The 22,502-nt window shown below is 40.4% G+C and overlaps 1 non-coding gene across 1 annotated transcript; it reads left to right on the plus strand.

Moving 5' to 3' along the window:
- The first annotated feature begins 18,250 nt into the window (after positions 1–18,250).
- Positions 18,251–18,382, plus strand: LOC120097233 (small nucleolar RNA SNORA17). The gene has a single exon (XR_005494462.1). It is a non-coding gene; the product is annotated as a small nucleolar RNA SNORA17 (small nucleolar RNA).
- Positions 18,383–22,502: the final 4,120 nt, after the last annotated feature.

Raw genomic sequence — 22,502 nt, forward strand, 5'->3', positions numbered from 1 at the left:
AAAGCTTTTCCTAACTAAGTGGAAAAGAGGGTTGAGGTGTTATTCCATAGTAGTTGGAATAACAAAATGTCTTTTATAAGCTTGGGTATTTAATCAACTGCTCCACAGGTGACACTATTTGGCGAGGTTTAAGAGGTGTGGCTTTGTTGGAGGAAGTATAGCCATAGGACAGACTCTGAGAGAATTGAAGCTACATCTCATGTTCAGATTTCTCTCGTTCATGCTTCCTTTGAAGATGTAGCACTCAGCTTTCTGATGCTGCCACAATGCTTACTTGCTTTTTGTCTCTTTGTTTGTTTGGTTTTTTTTGTTGTTGTTGTTGTTTGTTTGTTTCCCCAACATTATGAACTCACACCCTGTTGAACTGTAAAACAAAAGAAATTTTGTTTTCTATAAATGATGTTTATTATAGTGTTTCATCACAGCAAGAAAAAAGATAATTAGTGCAAGGATAGGCTATGATTTCACACCCCACACTAGAATCCCAAGATCAAAGGTGGTAGGACACACTCTTACACTTATCTTACAAAATTCTTTGTGTACATGAAGGGTATCTCTCTGGTCTTTGTGACCAAAGGCATGTCCTTGGCAACAAGAGATATCCTTATAAATTGACAGTTTGGGTTAAATTCTCAAGATAAACAGCCTAGGTGAAGAACCCACTGAGTTGGTTTCAATGGCAAAAGCTTAAGTAGCTAAGGTCGTTCTCTAATGAGCTCCTGACATGGAAATTGGTTTCACTGCTTGACTCCCCATCAACAGATTACCATTCTGAATCATCCTGAAAAATATTTCTGTAAAGCTTCTTGACTTTAATTTGGAGATAAAGTTCTGCAATCCTTTACCAACTTCTCCTTCTCCCTTTCGGGGTGACAGCTCAGTGACTAGAAAGTTCTTACTAAGAATTGTTTAAAATGATTGCTCTCCATGGATTGTGGTACAAAATGAAGTTAACTGGCACTAATAGATGTAGTTGCTGGTCAATAACAGCTGGTAACCATAAACATGGATTATAGAGCATTGAAGAGTTAATCTACAGATACTGAGCACCCAGAGTATCCTCCAGATAAGTGAACCCCACATGGATATTATGAAGTGATAGAGAAGGGAGATGATTTTTTCCTGTTGACTCATGTGCCATAAATCCTTGTCAGTTTTATAGCCTGGAAAATATTTTAAGTAACATTTCTATTTTAGAAGATGGCAAGTGTATGGTAGAATTTTGAACTTCCTTGGTGGTGGTGGTGGTTGTGGTGGTGATGGTGGTGGTGGTGGTGGTGGTGGTGTGTGTGTGTGTGTGTGTGTGTGTGTGTGTTAATAATTGTAAAGAGAGGAGGTATTTTTCTTGTGCTTTCTCTAAAGAACACAGAACATTCGATGCATTGTTATGTTCTGTGGGAAGGTACAAGTCCTCTGTTGTTATATTGCTGGGCTGCAGGGCTATCAGCATCCCTACTGAGGCTGTCTGAAATTCTATGCTTGTGCAGGGGAGGAAAACTTAGCCGCCATATCCATGCATCCCAATTCTTACCCATCCCACTGCCATGCTCACCACCGCATCCATTATTCTCATTATTCAGTAATGATCATTTAATGAATAAAAATTATCATAGAAAAAGTGAAGAGAGCCTTGAGTGAACCATACAGGAAAATGGAAACTTTAGGCCTCATTCTCCAATTAACTGCTAGGGGTGTGATAAAAGAGTAAAGACTACATTGGCAGGTTTCTGAATTATGACTTTGTTTGTTTCCTGTACATGTAGATAGTCTTAAAGATTATCCTTGTTAATTCTGCAATTCTTTTTGCTTGTAGCCTTTTAGATTGCCTAATCACAATTCTTAGTAGTCCCTTGGTACATAAAACAGAGGCAGATTGGAATTATTAAAAAGATTTACTGATCACAGCCTTGTCAAGTTTAAAACTGGCAAAAGTTCCTGATGGTTCATTGTTCTAAGGATGGCAGGGAAGATCTATTATTTTAAAAAGACAGGCCAGGTCAGGCCCTGTATCAACTCTACAAGAATTCCCATTGGGAGGAAGAAGGTCAATCTACACAAAGTCAACATGTGGCCCTTTGAGATGAATTGAAACTGGCCCATTACTTATGCTCATGATGAGTCCTTTGGATTTACAGGGTCAACAGGGTTTTTTTCCTTGATTGTCTTGGGTTTTAACAAGAAGGGTTTCTGACCTGGGAAAAGGTTATAATGTTCTTACTCTGTTATTGACTAGTTTTCACAGCATAGAGGACTGCCAGGTAGTTTCAAAACTGGGTGAGTTTTCAGGTCAATAAGACCAGGTGTCTGTTTTGAGAGCTTAAATTTAGGAAAGAAGAAAACGATTCCCTTCTGTGAACCAAGGGTGATGTTCCATTACTACAGAACATAGACTAGGCAACCTCAGGGGGCTGATTATTCTGTACTTGCCTTGTCATTAAGAACCTGAATTTATTATTCCAGTATTTATTTGAAGAAGCAAGGAGGGAGGAATTGGGACTAACAAGTGTGATAACCTAAAGCCCTTAGCAAAAAGGGTACATTCATTCCCTTTGAACTTCTATGAGTCTTTGTCCATTCAGATGTGCAAGCAGCAATATCTGGCCAGACACTGTGATGTCTGCAGGCACTCCGCGTTGTATAATGCTTCCTAAGGCTCATAAAGTCAGATTAATTTCTTCCTCCATGATTTATCCCATATCAGCTGGGTTGCTTCTATTTCCGGTAAGGCAGGCACTTTGATATGCAAACTTGAGAGGAATGAGGCTACCGCCCAGGATGAGCTTCAAGTCTATTTGGGGCGAGAAAATGAAATCATGTAATGTAAGGAGGGCAGGAAGCAGGATTCATTAGTTATCAGATGGGTCTCAGGGAGCAGTGTTAGATTAAGCCTTAAGGAACTGGAGTGGGGCAGAAAGACCCGACTCAGGAGTGAACGCCTGTATGCTGCCAGACAAACAGTCTTACACTTACAAGAAGCTAGAAAAAATCAACTAAAATTATAGACATTATAATTTTCCATCTAGTAAAAATGTTTCTCAGAAGCTAACCTTGGAGACACCACACACTCACATGAACAGTGTGCAAGGTGTTAGGTGTAGCTGTAATTGATACACTGCTGGAATCAATCCATTTCCAGGACAGTAGCTGTAGGTAACCTCCAGTTGACTCAAGACACCCCAAGACCAAGCTCTCAGCACAGAGGAAATTTATTTGCCTCAGAGGGACAGACAGCAGGTAGGCAGGTATAAGAGACAAAATCAGGAAATAGAAGAAGAGGGAAGAGGAAGAGAGACAAAGATGATAGGAGAAAGGGGTCAAGGGAGAGGAGTGAGGTGTATTTATACCTGAAGGGCATAGTTCTGTCTCTGGCAAGAACAGAGATAGAGGGGGCCGGAAGGCAAATGGCAGTTTATAAAGGTAAAGTGGGAATCCCTGTATTAGGGTTAATTTTAATTGGGCATGTTAATCAGGTGAACCAAAGGGGGCTTCTGATAGCTGAACCTTTGCAGTTAGTCTCAGAAGGAAGAGGTGGCCAAATAAGGGAATAGGCCCTAGTAGCTCGCTTCAAGAATGTATGTAATGTTTCTTAGCAAGGTAGAGGGAATGGGGGAGAAGGGCGAGCTCTGTCTAGCTAGAGTCCCTTCAGTAACCATGTAGATCAACTACAGAATCCTACTCTAACATGAAAATCCATCCACTCTACACTAGAAACAGTGAAAAGCATTCGAGACATCAGGCGGAATAAACTAAATCACAGCCAAACCAGTTCTGGCAGTATGTACTTATACGTGAAGATACAGAAGACAGAAAGATGTCACATCAAAGGGCTGCTGGCAGGCACTGTGAGGTCTGTTCTGACAGAGACCTGACCCAGTTAGATTAGAAAAGTGTTTAAATCAGACATCAGCCTTAGCCGAATATGTTCTTATGAAACTGATGTAATCAAATGTTTATCAAACACTATTTCCATAAAGAATACAGTTCGGGGGTAGACTGTGTGTGCTTTCTAGTGAAGCTCCTGGGTCAGGATTTTCCCCGTCTTCTGCCTCACCCTCTGTCTGGCTCTCCAAATTTCCTGTGTAAAATTCCTGTTTAAAGGTGAGATTAGTGAATGCAAGTACTTTTGTTTTTATTCTTCAGATTGAATATTACGAAGTAGCCTAGGCTGGCTCCGACCTCATCATATACCTCAGCATACTTTTGAGCTCATGCCTTTCCTACTGCCATAGTCTCTCACATGCCAGTCTGACAGGCCTGTACCTCCATGTCTGGCTATAACACATACTTTTCTCACTGTGCCCCCACCTTGCTTTTTACTGTTTCTTCTTAAGATTTCTGATGTGATCTAAGGGTGCCCTTAGGTCATGTGTAGAAAGAGAATACTCCAGCATCAATAATGTAAGTCTTCTGCTTCATTTTAATGATCCAGATGCTTATACAGCTTCTTGTAAATCACCCTTGCTAATGGCGTCCAAACCTTCTCCATTGTCCCTCTCCAGTTTGCTCTTTCCCTAATTTCTTTCTCTTACCCTACTCACAACTGGGCTAAATCATCTGAAGTCTGCGCTGATACCTTTTTACTCTGTTGCTTTGCCGAGCAAGACCTCCAGAAAATACCTCTCAGATGTGACTACTGAATAGTCCCCATCGCTTCCTGGGGGGTTTTCTGGAGCACTTCCAGGGAAGGGTTTTCTGGAGTGTTTCTGGGGGAGGGTTTTCTGGAGCACTTCCCCTCTGGTACTGTGAATTGTTCTCTCATCTCATCATACCAACAGTGATGGCTACACATGCTCACCTCCGTGAACTTTCATTGTATGTTTGTCACCCTTGTGCAGCCCAGATATTATGTGTAATCATTTCAGTTTAAATGTTTTTTAATTAAGTTATGACATATCATATCTTTTATCCTCCAATCCCTCCCATGTATTCCTCCCATGCTTCCTCTGGAATTCAGTGTCTCTTTTTATTTATTTTATCATTATTGTTATACATATATGTTCTTAAAGATAGAAACAGAACTACTCATTAGATTTATCATCACACACAGATATATATGTAATTTCAGAGCTGACCACTCAACTGGGGGCTAATTCCTATTGAGGAATTGAGGAATATTCCCTATGTCTCTTGGCATTCTTCGGTTGCCTTGAAATTTCCCCCTCCCACATGACATTTTTATTGGTACCTTGTTTGTTCAAGTTTAGTTCCCATCAAAGAAACTTCTCACTGTTAGAATCAGAGACCATTACATAAAAGCAGAACAGGTCAAATGCAAAGAACAAATGACCGTTGCATGCTCAGTCCAATGGATACATCTACCATATGAGTTCTGTACCTAAGGGTCAGGGAACACCTCAGTAGAGGGATCAGAAGGACTCAAAGAGCCAGAGGACGAAACATCTGCTCAGAGATTGTGTTTCCTAGGAATGAATGACAGGGGAGCCTATGATACCTCAACAGTATGGTTGCCCAAATAAGACCTGAACAAGCTTTCTCTTGTTTGTTTCCTTCGTTTGTGTGTGTGTGTGTGTGTGTGTGTGTGTGTATGTGTGTGTGTGTGTGTGTATAGTTATATGTACATATTTTTGTGCATGTGTATAGAGGACAGAGAACAACAGTGATATCACTTCTTAGGTGGTGCTCCCTTAGGCCTTAGACAGAGTCTCTCACTGGAACTCACTAATTAGGCTAGGCTGGCTGGCCAATTCTGTACAAGGCTGCACATCTGCCATCTCTCTCTCTCTCTCTCTCTCTCTCTCTCTCTCTCTCTCTCTCTCTCTCTTTCCCTCCCTCCCTCATCCCTCCCTCCCTCTCTCCTTCTTCTCTTTGTCCACCATGATTTTATTTTTCTGGATTAAGCTCAGATGTCAAGCTTGTGGTCAAGGACTTTTACCAGCTCAGCTATGCTGCCAGCCCCGTTGGTGCCGCTCATTTTCACATGGGTTCTGGGTGTTGCACTTAGGTCCTCATGCTTGCACTTCCTTGACAGAGCCATCCCTGTGGTTCTCTTAGTTCTTGAAGGCTCAGCAAACATGGAGATAAACAGTTCCAGGACTTGTTTCCCCATCACCTCACTCCTGCTCCCTAGCCGGGGAGTGCGTTTCACTGCGCACACGCAGCATGTGTGCTGAGGAAGACTTCCAGGACTGAATGTTTCTGATGTGTGTGCTCTGCGCATGTCCAGCTTTGCTGGTGAGAATCCTACTTTATTCAAAGTAACCTAGTGCAGTACCTGAAGGATTTCACAAGGTGGGGGAGACTTGGGGTCTGGTTCAACTTCACAGAACAAATTCTTCCCACCCTCTACTCTCATTTAGATACAAACTGGTCAAACAACCAGCCTGTTCCATTTTATTTTCTTTGTACTGGGTGTGGGGGTAGGACAGTGGTAATGTTTAAGGAAGTCCAAGTTTAATATAGACTAACTCAACACCAAAACTGTAACTTATTCTGTCCCCTGGTTTTTAAGGGAGGAAAGAGTTTATTTGACTTTCAACTCCAGTTACAGTTCATTTTGGGGGAATTCAAGGTAGATATTTGAAGCAAGTAACATCCTGTGTGGTCAAGCAGAGAAATAATGCATGGAAACTGCACCCAGAGGCAGGTGTGGACAATCAGCAAACATAAAACTGTGCTCTGCCAAGTGCGTCCCCTCCAGCTGCTCACCGAGATCCATTCCAGGTTTTCTCTCCTACCAGAGTCATCCCCAAACCTATCCTATAGAGAAAGCTTTCAATCCTCACTCCCATACTTCTTCTGCTAGTCTGTGAAAACATGGCACTTGTATAGTGTGTGCTTAGAGCTCTGAGATGAGGGCCAAGGCGCTAACTAAGCCTGGATTGCTGATATTCAGGCACATGTTGTGTGTTCTTGGGGGGAAATCCATTCATCTCTGTATCTTATTTTTATTCTCTGCAAAGCAGGTACATTAATCAGCTCCTTAGTGTCTGTGTATTCAGAAAAAAAGCCACGAAAGCACCCTGCTGGGCACGTGATGACCTAATCATCAATGCATGTTTTGCTGTCTGTTAGACACTCATCGTTAATGATATCTAGTAGCTCTCGCTTCAGCACTGCCAGCATTTAGACTAATTTTTCCATATTTATTTGGCTCCTGGGAGAACTCATGACAGCTTTGTTCTTATGCGTCGTGTTCGCCAATGTGTCCCGGGTGGCTGGCACAGTGCTCCTGATTGTTTTACAGTTTTCACTATTGTAGCTGTGCTAGATATCCGTCCTCTAACCAACTACTTCATCTTGCTATTGCTAGTTAGACTGGGAGGACAGCCGTGCATTTGTGCTAAATATTCTGTATGACAACTGAAAAACTATAGGTGTTTAGCCTTCTATATCGAACAACTGAAAAACTATAGGTGTTTAGCCTTCTATATCGAACAACTGAAGAAAAAATGAATGACAAACCCTCTCTGCTTAAAATTATACACACACACACACCACACACACACACACACACACACACACACACACACACACACACACACCATGCCATTCTTTTGGATGAATGAGTCCTTGATGTTTACAGATTACATTTGTATCCATGGACCCTAATAGTTGTCTGGTAAACACTCTGGATTTATCCTGTTAATTGAGAGAAGGGATTTGTGAGTTAATTACCAAATTTCCATGAGTTGAGTTCATCTCTGCTAGCCCTCCTAGTTTTTCTTCTGACTTGGCTTATTTCTAGTCTCTATTGTATAACCTGGCATGACACTCTATCCACAGGAAATAGGATAGATTAACTCAACAGGAACTGAATTATCCCCACTAAGATGGCCAGCATCTTTCCAAGTTCCTCTTTAGCCCCCACAGCTGCATCTGGGCAAGTGGAAGGAGCAAATTACATTGTGTCCCTACCTCCTCACCATCCTAAATTTGGCTACGACATGAAAAATGATCCTGAGAAGCAACTGGAAAGGAGAGATTTTGCAGCAGAGGGTACTGTGAAAATGGGAAGAGGACGGTTTGGTAGAAGTGATACTGTGGTGGGCTGAGTGCAGATACGCAAATGTGTTCTCAACTGCCCTATTTCTTCCAAAAGATGTCTTTATGCTTGGCCATAGAGGAGAAAAACATGGCCAAGTCTGAGGCTGGTTCTAGACCATCACTTCTGTCAGGGTACGGGCATGGCTCTCTGTTTTACTCATGGCCGCGTTCTGTCTGTCCTGTCAGTGACTAGAACCTATCTGGGAATTTCCAGTCACGGACCCTAGAGGAACAGCCACTGTGACTGGTTGCCATGCACAAGGTGAGAAAGAAGAAGACCCTACTCACCAAAAGAATGTCTCAGCAATCTGCACACATTTCCCTGCTCCAAGATAATGAGGTATTCAGATCATTGCCACAGTCCTTCGTATTGTCCTCCTATGTGGTCACCTTAGCCCTCAGTGCTTCGATCATAAAATAATTACAAGCAGTTCCAAACCTGTGCCGTGAGTTCAGCCCTCTTGTTTTGCAAAGGACAAAATGGAATTTTAGATTTTATTATTAATTAATTAGTTAATTTTTTATTTAATTGAGACAGAGTCTTATACAATCCAGGTTAGTCTTGAAATCCCTGTTTGTCTGTGGATGTTTTTGAAATCTTAAGGATCCTTCTTTCAGGTGCTGGTATTATAGGCATGGACTATCCACACAGTTGAATGTTTAGTTCTTGAGGCAGTGACTTCCCAAGGATTCACAGTTGGAAGCTGGTATTGAACACTACTGGACTCTTCAAAGATGGTCTTTCTCCAATGTAATATAATAGGTTTCCTTTAAATGGCACCAACTTATATGAATTACATAACAATTTTGAAAATGCAAATTGAATAGACCAACTGGACTCTATAAAGTGTTTGTTAGTTGCCAAGTCAGAAAAATGGCTCCAGCACAGAGAACCTAATGAGACAAGTTTCTCCAGAAACTGGCATCTACCAAAAACATGACCATGACCAAAATATTTCCTTCATAAGTAACTTAAAACAAAACAAAAACTTTTTTTGGAATTATCAAATAGAATTCTAATGATGCTTTTAGAAGGTTATTTTGGGGGTAAAACCTCTGTTGATCACTGGGAAGTCCTTTCAATTAGGTCATCATTTAGTAGCCAGGAGCTATGCTTCTGTTTTCTTCTGTTCTAGCAAGAATGGCCACCCCCTTCTCCAGGTGTGTCTCACCGCACTGAAGTGATAAACATTATGGAAAGAGCTGGCCAGTAGAAAAACACAAAAGGTCATTCTTCTCTGGTCAACACTTGAGGCCACTCTAAAAGTCTTCTATGGCAGATTGTGAACTAAAGTACTTTGAAGTTATATTCAGGATCCAGCGTGTGCCTGGTAATTACTGTCACAGACAGCCCGCTTGAGAAGGCTTAAATAATTTATTCTGCAGTGGGATTTCTAAAGGCCATTTGGTCAGCAGGAGCCTGTTTGGCATGTGGTGTGCCTTTCCACCCTTTTGATGGTCAGATGCCACGATTGGAACTGTGCATGCCTGCTGTTCCCAAATAATTTAGCCTCTTGCACTGCCCTGTTATTGGCAGGAATACGTGACCAGCCATCCAAACCTATCTATTCATTACTGTGTCAAAGTACCTATGAATGTGAGATTGCTTTTTAGAAGCAATTATCTAATTTCTATATCAGAAATGTATTTTTGAAAACTCTTCCCCATAGTTCTTCTGCAAGAATTTTGAATTTTGTATTCAGAGGATTTGCCAACATGAGCAAGCTGCAGGGAGTTGAATTATGTGGTGACTGAAACATCTTGCAGAAGTCACTTTGGAAGTTGAACTAGAAGCCATAATGCAAATGCCCATGAATACCCTTTCTCAAAATCCAAACATGATTCCATATTTGTAGCAAACTGGCTGATTTATTTTGGAACCTGCTGCTGTGAGTTTTTTAGTTCCAAGTACATTCCTGTGCCTACCCAGGAGATTCCCAGGAATTTTTGTTTGCTTGTTTTTGTTTGGCTCAAAATAAGAGTTTGCAGAGGTAATACTGAGGTTGAATCAAAGTTAAATAGTGCTTGTAACCAACTGTATACTGTCTTTCAGAGTTTTACCATAATGAAAATATAGACTATTCAGAGACTACAGGGTATGAAGGATTTTTAATAAATCTTCAATATTGGTAGCATATTTACCTGCCTTCATTTTTCATTAATTTATTTTCTTCCTTTACTGGTCCATAGAATCTGTTTACCAATAGTAATATTCCACTAAAGTGTGTGTGTGTGTGTGTGTGTGTGTGTCCGTCTGTCTGTCTGTCTGCACATGCTAGCGCATGCACCCATGAGAGTGTGAATTGATGTGTGCCACAGTTCATGTGTGGAAGTCAAAGGCATCTATTAGAATTGGTTCTCACATTCCATGGTGTGGGTCCTGGGAATAAACTCAGGTCATTATCCTTGATGGCAAGCACTCTTACCCACAGAACTATACCAGCCTCTGAGCTCATTTGTTTTTAGTTCCACTGAAGTAAAATGTACCTTCTAACATTGCTCAGTTCCTACATGTATAGCTTGAGGAATTTTTATAAAACAAATGATAAGAAATCCTCTATATGTAATAAAAAACACCCTAAAACACTTAGGACTAATCTCTTGCCTCCTTGTACTCCAGACTGTCATACAGTAACCACAATCTGCATTTCTACAACCACAGACCACGTTCACCTTCAACTTTTTAAAAATATAAATGGAATTATAAAGTGTGCCCTCTTTTGTCTATTTTATCTTATCCAAACTTTTATGTGACATTTATTTCCACTGATTGGGTCATTTTCATTGCTGAAAGTGTTACATTTGAATAAAAACACAATTAAGGCTCTGTGCCATGATCCCACTGGGAGAGAGCTGGTCTCCCAGGAGTGCTGACACACCTGGGAGCACGAATAATATCACCACTTCTCCAAGGGACCTGCCTGGAGCCCTCCGGACAAAGGAGCCGAGGAAGAGTCTGGTCAGGATCCTTCCAGTTTCTGTGTGCACAAAGAGCAGACCCTGTGCCACAGACCTCTGTGCCTGGATCCTGCTGGAAAAGAGATGATCTCCCAAGATTGCTTACACAAAGAATTACATGAGGGACAAACTACTGTTAAAGACAGCAAGACCAGCTAAGGCCAGAGATAACCAGATGGCTAGAGGCAAATGCAAGAATATAAGCAACAGAAACCATGGCCATGTGGCATATTCAGAACCCAGTTCTCCCACCACAGCAAGTTCAGGATACACCAACACACGAGAAAACAAGATTCTGATTTAAAATACATCTCATGATGATGTTAGGTGACTTTAAGAAGAAAGCAGTAACTCCCTTAAAGAAATACAGGACAACAAAGGTAAAAAGACAGAAGACCTTAAAGAGGAAACACAGAAGTCCCTTAAAACAAAACACAACCGAACAGGTGAAGGAATTGAACAAAACCATCCAGGATCTAAATATGGAAATAGAAACAATAAAGAAATCACAAAGAGAGACAACCCTGGAGATAGAAAACCTAGGAAAGAGATCAGGAGTCATAGATGCAAGCATCACCAACAGAATACAAGAGAAAGAAGAGAGAATCTCAGGGGCAGAAGATATCATAGAAAAACATTGACACAACAATCAGAAAAAATGCAAAATGCAAAAAGATCCTAACCCAGAATATCCAGGAAATCAAGGACACAATGAGAAGATCAAACCTAAGGATAATGGGTATAGAAGACAGAGAAGATTCCCAAGTTAAAGGGCCAGTAAATATCATTAACAAAATTATAGAAGAAAACTTCTGTAACCTAAATAAAGAGATGTCCATAAGCATACAATAATTCCATATAGATTGGACCAGAAAAGAAAATTTTCCCATCTAATAATAGTCATTAACACCAAATGCACTAAGCAAAGAAAAATTATTAAAAGCAGTAAGAGAAAGAGGTCCAGTAACATATAAAGGAAGACCTATCGGAATTACACCAGATTTCTCATCTGAGACTATGAAAGCTAGAAGACCCTGGAAAAATGTCATACAGAATCTCAGAGAACATGAATGCCAGGCCAGGCTACTAAATCCAGCAAAACTCATTACCATAGATGGAGAAACCAAGATATTCCATGACAAAACCAAATTTACACAATATCTTTCCACAATTCCAGCCCTACAAAAGACAATAGATGGAAAACTCCAATGCAAGGAGGGAAACTACACACGAGAACGAGCAAGAAAGTAATCTTCTTTCAACTAACCTAAAAGAAGATAGCCACACAAACGTATTTCAACCTCTAACAATAAAAATAATAGAAAATAGCAATCATTGGTCCCTAATATGTCTAAAGATCAATGGATTCAATTCACCAATAAAAAGACATAGACTAATAGACTGGATACATTCACAGAACCCAGCACTTTGCTGCATACAGGAAATGCACCTCAGTGACAAAGAAAGACACTTCCTCAGATAAAAGGCTGGGAAAAATGTTTCCAATCAGTTGATCCCAAAAACACTAGCTGGAGTAGCCACTCTAATATCAAATAAAATCAATTTTCAACCAAAAGTTACCAAAAAAGATAAGGCAAGGCATTTCATACACATCAAAGGAAAAATCTACCAAGTTGAACTTTCAATTCTGAATTATCTATGCTCCAAATACATCGACACCCACATTCATAAAAGAAACTTTACAAAAACTCAAATCACACATTGCACCACCATACACAATAATAGTGGGAGACTTCAACACCTCACTCCCAGCAATGGACAGATGATGGAAACAAAAATGAAACAGAGACACAGTGAAACTAATAGAAGTTATAAAACAAATGGATTTAGCAGATACCTATAAAATATTTCATCATAAAACAAAAGAATATACCTTCTTCTAAGCACTTCATGGTACCTTCTCCAAAACTGACCATATAATCAGTCACAAAACAGTTCCCAACAGATACAATATGATAGAAATAATCTCATGCATCCTATCATATCACCATGGATGTGGTCTTCAACAACAACAAAAATGACAGAAAGCCCACATACACATGGAAGCTTAACAATGCTCTACTCAATGACAACTTGGTCAAGGAAGAAATAAAGAAAGAAATTAAAGACCTTTTAGAAATTAATGATAATGAAGCCACAACATACCCAAACTTACAGGGCAGAATGAAAGCAGTGCTAACAGGAAAATTCACAGCTGAGTGCCTCCAAAAAGAAACTGGAGAGAGCATACACTAGCAGCTTGACAGCACACCTGAAAGTTCTAGAACAAAAAGAAGCACATAAACCCAAGAGGAATAGATGGCAGTAAATAATCAAACTTGGGGACTGAAATCAACCAAGCAGGAACAAAAAGAACTATACAAATAAACAACAAAACCAGGAGCTGGTTCTTTGAGAAAATCAACAAGAGAGATAAACCCTTAGCCAGACTCACCAGAGGGCATAGAGACAAGATCCAACTTAACAAAATCAGAAATGAAACAGGAGACATAACAACAGAAAGTGAGGAAATTAAAAAAAATATCAGATCCTACTACAAAAGCCTTTATTCAACAAAACTGGAAAATCTGGAGGAAATGAACAATTTTCTAGATAGCTATCAAGTACCAAAGTTAAATCAGGATTAGATAAACCATCTAAACAGTCCCATAACTCCTAAAGAAATAGAAGCAGTCATTAAAAGTCTCCAATCAATAAAGCCCAGAACCAGATGGGTTTAGTGTTGAATTTTATCTGACCTTCATAAAAGACCTAATACCAATACTCTCCAAACTATTCCACACAATAGAAACAGAAGGAACACTAACCAATTCATTTTTTGAAGCCACAATTACACTTATACCTAAACCACCAAAGACCGAACAAAGAAAGAGAACTTCAGACCAATTTCCCTTATGAATATCGATGCCAAAATGCTCAATAAGATTTGCTCAAATGCAAAAACAAATCAAAATGATCATCCATCGTGATCAAGCATGCTTCAACCCAGAGAGGCAGAGATGGTTCACTATATGGAAATCCAGCAATGTAATCAACTATATAGACAAACTGAAAGATCCCCAAAATTTTGGGGTTGTAAGCTTCCCAAAAATTCCACCAGAGACCTCGTAAACCTGATAAACAACTTCAGCAAAGTGGCTGGATATAAAATTAACTCAAACAAATCAGTAGCCTTCCTCTACTCAAAGGATAAACAGGCTGAGAAAGAAATTAGGGAAATGACACCCTTCACAATAGCCATAATAATATAAAATACCTTGGTGTGAATCTAAGCAAGAAAGTGAAAGATCTGTATAAAAAGATCTTCACGTTTCTGAAGAAAGAAATTGAAGAAGATCTTGAAAGATGGAAAGATCTCCCATTATCATGGATTAGAAGGATTAATATAGTAAAAATGCCTATCTTGCTGAAAGCAATCTACAAATTCAATGCAATCCTCATCAAATTCCCAAATCAATTCTTCACAGAGTAATTTGCAAATTCATTTGAAAAAACAAAAAACCAGGATAGCAGAAACTATCCTCAACAATAAAAGAACTTCTGGGGAAACCACCCTCCCTGACTTCAAGCTGTATTACAGAGCATTAGTGATGAGTGGTATTGGTACAGAGACCGGCAGGTAAATCAATGGAATAGAATTGAAGACACAGAAATGAATACACACTCCTATGGTCACTTGATCTTTGACAAAGGAGCAAAAACCATTCAATGGAAAAAAGACAGCATTTTCAACAAATGGTGCTGGTTCAACTGGAGGTCAGCATGTAGAGGAATGCAAATTGATCCATTCTTATCACCTTGTAAAAAGATCAAGTCCAAGTGGATCTTGGACCACCACACAAGGCAAGATACATTGAAACTAATAGAAGGGAAAGTGGGCAAGAGCATTGAACACATGGGCAGAGGGGGAAATTTCTTGAACAGAACACTAATGGCTGAGACTCTAAAATCAAGAATTGACAAATGGAACATCATAAAATTGAAATGCTTCTATAATGCAGAGGACACTATCAGTAGAACAGAATGGCAACCAACAGATTAGAAAAAGATCTTTGCCAATCCTACATCCAATAGAGGACTAATTTCCAATATATACTCAAGAATTTAGACTCCCGAAAATCAAATAATCCTTTTAAAAAGTGGGATACAGAGCTAAACAGAGAATTCTCAACTGAGGAATATCAAATGCCTGAGAAGCACCTAAAGCAATGTTCAACATCCTTAGTCAACAGAGAAATGCCAATCAAAACAACTCTGAGATCCCACCTCACACCTGTCAGAATGGCCAAGGTCAAAAACTCAGGTGACAGCAGATGCTGGTGAGAATGTGGAGAAAGAGGAACACTCCTCCATTGTAGGTGGGATTGTAAGCTGGTACAATCTCTGGAGATTAGTCTGGAAATTCCTCAGAAAATTGGACATAGTACTACCTGAGGACCCAGATATACCACTCCTGGGCATATATCCAAAAGATGCTCCAATAACAAGGGCATATGCTCCACTATGTTCATAGTAGCTTTATTTATAATAGCCAGAAGCTTGAGAAAACCCAGATGTCCTTCAACAGAGGAATGGGTACAAAAATTATGGTACATTTACACAATGGAGTACTACTCAGCTATTGAAAACAATGACTTCATGAAATTCTTAGTCAAATGTATCTAATTAGAAAATTTTATCCTGAATGAGGTAACCCAATCAAAAAAACAAAACAAAACAAAACAAAACCATACATGGTATGCACTCACTGAAAAGTGGATATTTGACCCAAAGCTCAGAATACCCAAGATACAATTCACAAATCGCATGAAGCTCAAGAAGAAGGAAGACCAAAGTGTGGATTCTTCACACCTCCTCAGAAAGGGGAACAAAAATTCTCAAAGGAGAATGTACGTGGACAAAGTGTGGAACAGGGAGTGAAAGGCCATCCAAAGACTGCCCCAAATATGGATGTATTTCATATACAGCCACCAAACCCAGACACTACAATGAATGCCAGGAAGTGCATGCTAACAGGAGCCTGATATAGCTGTCTGCTGAGAGGATCTGCCAGAACCTTACAAATACACAGGCAGATGCTTGCAGCCAACCATTGAAATGAGAACAGGTTCCCCAATGGAGAAGTTGGAGAAAGGAATCAAGTAGCTGAAGGGGTTTGCAACCCCGTACGAAGAAGACAGTATGAATCATCCAGTCCCCCCAAGGACTAAATCACCATCCCAAGAGAACAAAGGGATGGACCTATGTTTCCATCTGCATATGTAGCAGAGGATGGCCTAATTGGACATCAATGGGAGAAGAGGCCTTTGGTCTGTCAAGGCTTAATGCCCCAGTGTAGGGGAATGTCAGGGCAGGAAGGTGGGAGTGAGTGAGGGGACGGTGGGTGCATGAGGGAGCACCCTCAAAGAAACAGGGGAGCTGGGATAAGGAGTTTCTGGAGGGGAAAGCAGGTAATGGCATAACATTAAAATGTAAATTAAAAATGCAATTAAAAAATAAAAATAAGTTAATAAGCCTATTCTTGCTAGGCACCTGAGTTGTTTTGGATTTTCTAAAAATTATTATTCCTTGTAGTCATAGCAAACAGCACTACTAGTACATTCTGGTACATGTGTTTTACAGCTAAGTCTTCCACACTGGAACATCCCCTCCTAGAGAGAAATCTTCTCCTTAAGACAGGAGAAATACATGAAACTCATAGGTCTCAAGAGGCTTCTGAAACTTACAAGCTTCACAAGCCTCCTCCCCAAGGCTACATAAGCAGTAACTATTGCTAAGAAGAGAATCTCCAACCAGCCAAGTTTCCTGAAAGCCAAGCTGGCAGAGCTTGGGATCCAGCTGTTATGAGTTCCCCGGCTCCCAGACCTCAACTAAAGCTCCTAGGGAAGGCATTTTGGTGATGCAGCTGCTTGTGAATCACCCATGCTCCAGGAAGTAACCCCTCATCCATATTTCTGTGAGTTTCTCCTATAAATTTAGTGGTTCTCTAGCTCCATTCTCATTGAGTTCCTATATGAAAAGTTCACATTTATTAGTGAACATATAATTAAGTTTTGTGTGTGTAGTGATATGTGCACATGCACAAATATTGCACCATGAGTCAGCTTAGGCTGTAGGGAGGTTGTCTTTTCATGACTGTTCATGAGATTGGGCATCTTTTTATGCTTATGGGCTGTGAATCTTCCGGGGAGGGGAGCTACAAAGCCTTTTGCAAATCTCTCTAATCTCTTGTCAGACTTTCTCTTTTTTATTTCAAAGATATCCCTTCTCTACATAAATCCTCTCTTGGATATTTGACTTTAAATACATTCTCCTTAGTTAAAGGGTTGGATTCTCGTGTTCTTAATGATGTCTTTAATGAAAGGAAGTTCTGTGCTTTAATATTTAATTCATAATGGTTTCTGTTGAGTTATGGATTTTCAGACTCATTAGACGGCTTCACTCCCTCCTTTGTCTTGTCACATCATCTAGGTGCGCTCTCCCTTGACCCTCATCATGTGGCTCTTTCATCTGTCTGGTAGCACTTTTTGCATGGTGGTTAAAGTTATGATGCATGGTTTGTTGTTTATAACTATAAATGCAATTTACCTCTGTGGTCTCCACTGCTGTATTTGGGATTTTACCCCCTTGAGAAGGAAGCTTCTCAGAGGTTTCACTATGGCTTGAAAACTCCTTGTGTGGTTGACTCCTCTGGCTTTGTTTGCCCTCTAGGATCATTTTAGCCATTTTGACATTTGTACTTTTATATGTAAGCTTTGAGTAAGATTTGTAAGAAGTTAAAAAAATATATCCTACCACGTATCAGCTGAAATTGTACTTAACTATGGACTCATCTAGAGAAGTCTGAATTCTTTAGATCATCTTTTTTACTATGAGACTGTTTGTGTAATCTAGCTTTATATTTTCTTTTTAATTTTTTGCATTGAGTTGGATTCATTTATTTTGCAGGGTTTGCACAAACATGTAAACATTCTTGAATATCTGTAGAACATACTGTCATCAAGCTGTCTGGGTAGATGCACCTGTGGTTATCAATGGTAGCTGGCAAATCTACAAGGAGAAGTATAATCTGAAGCCTTGAGCAGGTGACTCCTCCCATAGAACAACTTCACCTTCATTTATGAAGAACAGGGAGCTACTGATCTGGCTCCTACTTATTATTGACTTCTTTTTGAAGACCTGTTATATAAAACGGTTAAGTAGATTTAAGAGTTTCAATTTATTCTTGGCATGAAACAAAACACGACTTTAAGAACAAAACAAAGCAACTGCCCCTAGAGGCATCGCAGATGTGGCTGCTGTGTCACATGTACATCAATAGGTGACAGAAAGGAGAGAAACTGTGTCCACCATCAGTGTTCCAACCCATGAACATCTGAGTGCTTAGTAGCTTAACATTCCCTGAAAGAAAGTGAGCCTCAGATGACCACCAGACCAGAGCCAGTGCTGCGAGGACTAGACAGGGAACTAACCTGAGATGACCAGCAGTCTGGCACCTGTAAGGCCTGTAGGGCCTGCTCTGTGAAGACCACAGACCATATTTAAGATGATCCCGATGGGTGCCAAAATGCACTAGCAGGGCATAGCCATCCTAAGACCACTTCTGAGATGACCCCAGACATTCAGAGATTTGAGGGTGTCATTAAGAGAAGTGGGTAAGTGATGGAGAAATGGCAAAAAAAGAGAAACAGAAGGTCATGGGCAGAATGAAGAGAGGCAGAACCAGAGACTTGAGGGCAGTGAGGAACAGCCAGCTGGGACCATGGTGGGTTCCTGGCATGTGCTGCCACTCAGGGTGATGTTTGCGTGTGAGGTCCTAACAGCATCAGGACTCTGTTATCACCAAAGGCCAGTGCTGCTGCCCAGGGACATGTTGATGTCTAATGGCTGAGCAGAACTGGCCCCACCCCTCACCTGGGCATAACTAGATAGCTGGCCCAGAACACAAAGGCAGAAGAGTTGGCCTCATACCTAGACCTGGCTCTGGGGTTATGAGATCAGGAGAGATGTCCTGTTCCTCATCCGCTGAACATGGGAGATGAGGCTATGAAGCACACCTGGGATCACAGAAGAGCTGTCTCTGGATGTGCACATTGCAGGTGAGCTTGTCCTAATGGCGTGAGCATAGGAGGGCCAGCTCCATCTCTTGTCTGTTGTGTGGTGGATGAGATCCCCCCCCCCTCGCTTATGACTTGCCACCTATAGCAGGAGGGATAGCTGGCTCCTGGGTAATGAGAGTGAGAGAAATGTCCTGATCCCTTAGTTATGGCAACACTCAGGAAAGTATGCCTAATACTGTGCTTGGGAAGCAGGGTAGATATGGCTCTTGTTGCAGGGGTATCCAGTGAGCAGGCCTCAAAGAGATAAGACCAGTGAGCTAACCAGTTCAGACACCTCTCAGGCTCAGATTCAGGGCTTTGAGGTGGCCCACTGATGAACTGCTGAAGTGCATGAAGGGGCCCATTCCGCAGATCCAAAAGTACGGGATCTATACAACATAGGGCAATAACCGGATATACTAAAGGAATCTCAGTGATGTTCCAGTATTAAACAAGTAGTAGAAGCTGGAGGCCTCAATTGCAATGAGCAAATACTTCATTTCAATGAACATTTAGAAGTAAATAATGGCGGACAAAAGGGTGGGACACTGACATACTATAGATTCCACAATGAGGATTTTTCTGTTGTGGGGCAGGTTGATTGGTGGATGGTGGTTATGAGGGGAAGGAGAAATGAGTGGTATTGGGGTACATGATATGAAATGCACAAAGAACAAATACAAGTTAAAAATAAAAAAGTGAATGTAAATAAGAAATACTCAAGTTAATAAAGATAAAGATAAAAAATAAATAAAAAAGTGGATAAATGAAAAAAGCAAGGCAAAACAAAAAAAACTTAAAGTCGGTGTTAAACAATAACTTTCCCTCACTCTTCTTGTGGCTTGTATGTTCAAGTCTCCATCTTAGAATCAACATATTATTTAAGTGTTCTTGGTATCTGAAAATGTAAATATTTCTTTTGTCATCTCAAAAGGAAAAATTTTAAGCATGTGAAGCAATATCATGTGATTTTCCAGTGATGACTTTGCAATAATATTTTAAAGGCCATTGTCTTTCAGGTGCTGTTGGAAATTCAACTAGAATCCTGTCTAAACAAATGGTCCATGGTTGTAAGAATTTCCTTTTTCCTTCAAGTTAGACTTTACAATCTTATTAGGTATATGATTCTTTCAATTTTAAACAATTGAAAATTTATAGCACAATGTCTTTCATAAGTATCTGAAGACGTTTGGGTATTATCTCTATAGAAACTGCTCCTGGCCCTCACCATGTCCTTAGGATTACAGATCCTGGCCCCACTACACTGCTTGTTAAATATCTCCTATGTTCCTAGCCATGCTTCTGACTACCACTGTCCAGCCTGGGCCTAAAAGCAACATGTGCCAAGGCAGAAGGTGTTCATTCAAGGGAGGTTCATCTCTGAGCCCCCCCTCCCTGCTTTCTTCCTCAGCATTTTTGTTCCTTGAGTTCCAATGATCCTATTTGCTTCCCAGTGCCTCCTGGCTTTCCTTTCCATGTTTAAATGTATATTATTACTCTCTGTGAGTGTGATCTACCATTGGAAACTAAATCATCATGGCTGGGAGCACAGGTCCCATGATCCTTTCAACTAAAAAATTCAATTCACTGAGCATTTATTAAACCATAAAATTATATAGCTCAATTATCCTCTGCATAAGCAATGCTGTCAAGATCCTTCTCCTTACATAGCACTGCATCACTCTCCCAGAAAGTTAACAGGAGTAAGGAAACTCACTTCTTCAAACCAGACCTTGAACTTATTCATTCAAAGAGACTTCCATATAAGGGATCTAAAACAGATGACAGCTGAGTAATACATTTACCACTTTTCTCCTATAGTAAACATATCACTAGTATTCATTCACAAATACAAGCAACTTAGGGTTGGGGAAAAGTGTATGAAACTGTGACTTCAACTTCAGGGACATTAAGGTTTATTTGTGCAGTCATGGGAGAAGAGATTCAACAGACTTGCCTGGCAGAAGAATAGCATGCTGAGTACATTGAATATTTCAAATGCTACAGAAAGTACTGGAAATAATGTAGTGTCCCTGAGCTTTCACCAATACTGGTGCAAGAATATTAATATTTTACTGTCTTTAGTATAAGCATCTGCTGAAGAAAATACAACATGGAGGAAAAAACCACATAGGTCTTGCATATGTCAAAGCAAAATTATCAGTAGGGAAAAGTGGGAGGAGCCATCTCTTTGACATAAATGGCCCGCATGAGTTTGCTATTCTCACTGAAGTTTTTAGTTTGAGATGGAGGTTTTGCTGTCTTGATATATAGCCCACGCTGTACTTGAACTTGTAATTTCCCCATCTCTGCCTCCCAATTGCTAGTATTAAAAGCATGTGCCCCTGTACCCTGCATTGCCCTCATCATCCAATAAAGTCCAGTTGCATAGGATATTTTCCTTTTGCAGATCAATACCCTCCTCTTTGGGAGAGCTTAATATAGCCCAGAACTGAACAAAGTGAGCAAGGTCTTGGTAAGGAGAATGGGATAGAAGCTGTTGGCTTTACTTCAGAGAAAGGAATCTTTGGGGAACTTGCTTCACTAGAATACAAGATCAGAGATATAGCTGCTCCAGGAACTCTGTAAACAAGAAAATGTATACTCTAACCTGCAGCCCTTAGCATTCCTCCAGCAGACAAACGTCAATAGGGGAAGTTGGCTACCCATGTACTCCGGTGGCTCCTGACCTGTGAATTCTGTGCTTCATAAGTAAAATTAGAAGCCTTTAAAATGAGCACGTCTGGTTGCATTGTCATGCATGTCTGTATTGGCTTCCATCTGACCACCTGTCAGGATTATTTTTAAATGTCAATTTGTTACAACCTAGAATATTCTCAGAAGAGAGACTGGATAAAAGAGTACCTAGATAAGTTTTGGAGAATTGTTTTGACTTGCAACTGGGGAGGAAAATCCAGCTTGTCTGTGAGCAACTCAACTTCAGGGTTTGTCCTGGGTAATTTTATTGTGTCAAATTGACACAAACTAAAGTCATCTGAAAGGAAGGAATCTCAACTGAGAAAATGCATCCACTAGATCTGGATTTAGGGCATTTTCTTAATTAGTGATTGATGGGGAGGGCCCAGCTCAGTTTGGGTGGTGCCTTCCCTGGAGTTAAGGGTTCTTGGTTCTATAAAAAAAAGCTGACTAAGCAAACCATGATGAACAACCCAATAAGTAATACTCTTCTATGACCTCAGCATCAACTCTTACCTTAAGGTTCCTGCTATGCTCTGTTTCCTGTCCTGACTTCCTTCAGTGATGGACTATAATGTGGAAGTAGAAAACAACTGAACTCTTTCCTCCCTAACTTGCTTTTGTTTTTGGTGTTTCGTCATAGGAATAAGACAAATTAGTTCCAGGAGTGGGGTATTGCAATGACAGAATCGAATGTTTGAGGGATTTGGGGAGGATGGAGAA

Source organism: Rattus norvegicus, chromosome 15, assembly GCF_036323735.1.
Source record: "Rattus norvegicus strain BN/NHsdMcwi chromosome 15, GRCr8, whole genome shotgun sequence".
NCBI lineage: Eukaryota > Metazoa > Chordata > Mammalia > Rodentia > Muridae > Rattus > Rattus norvegicus.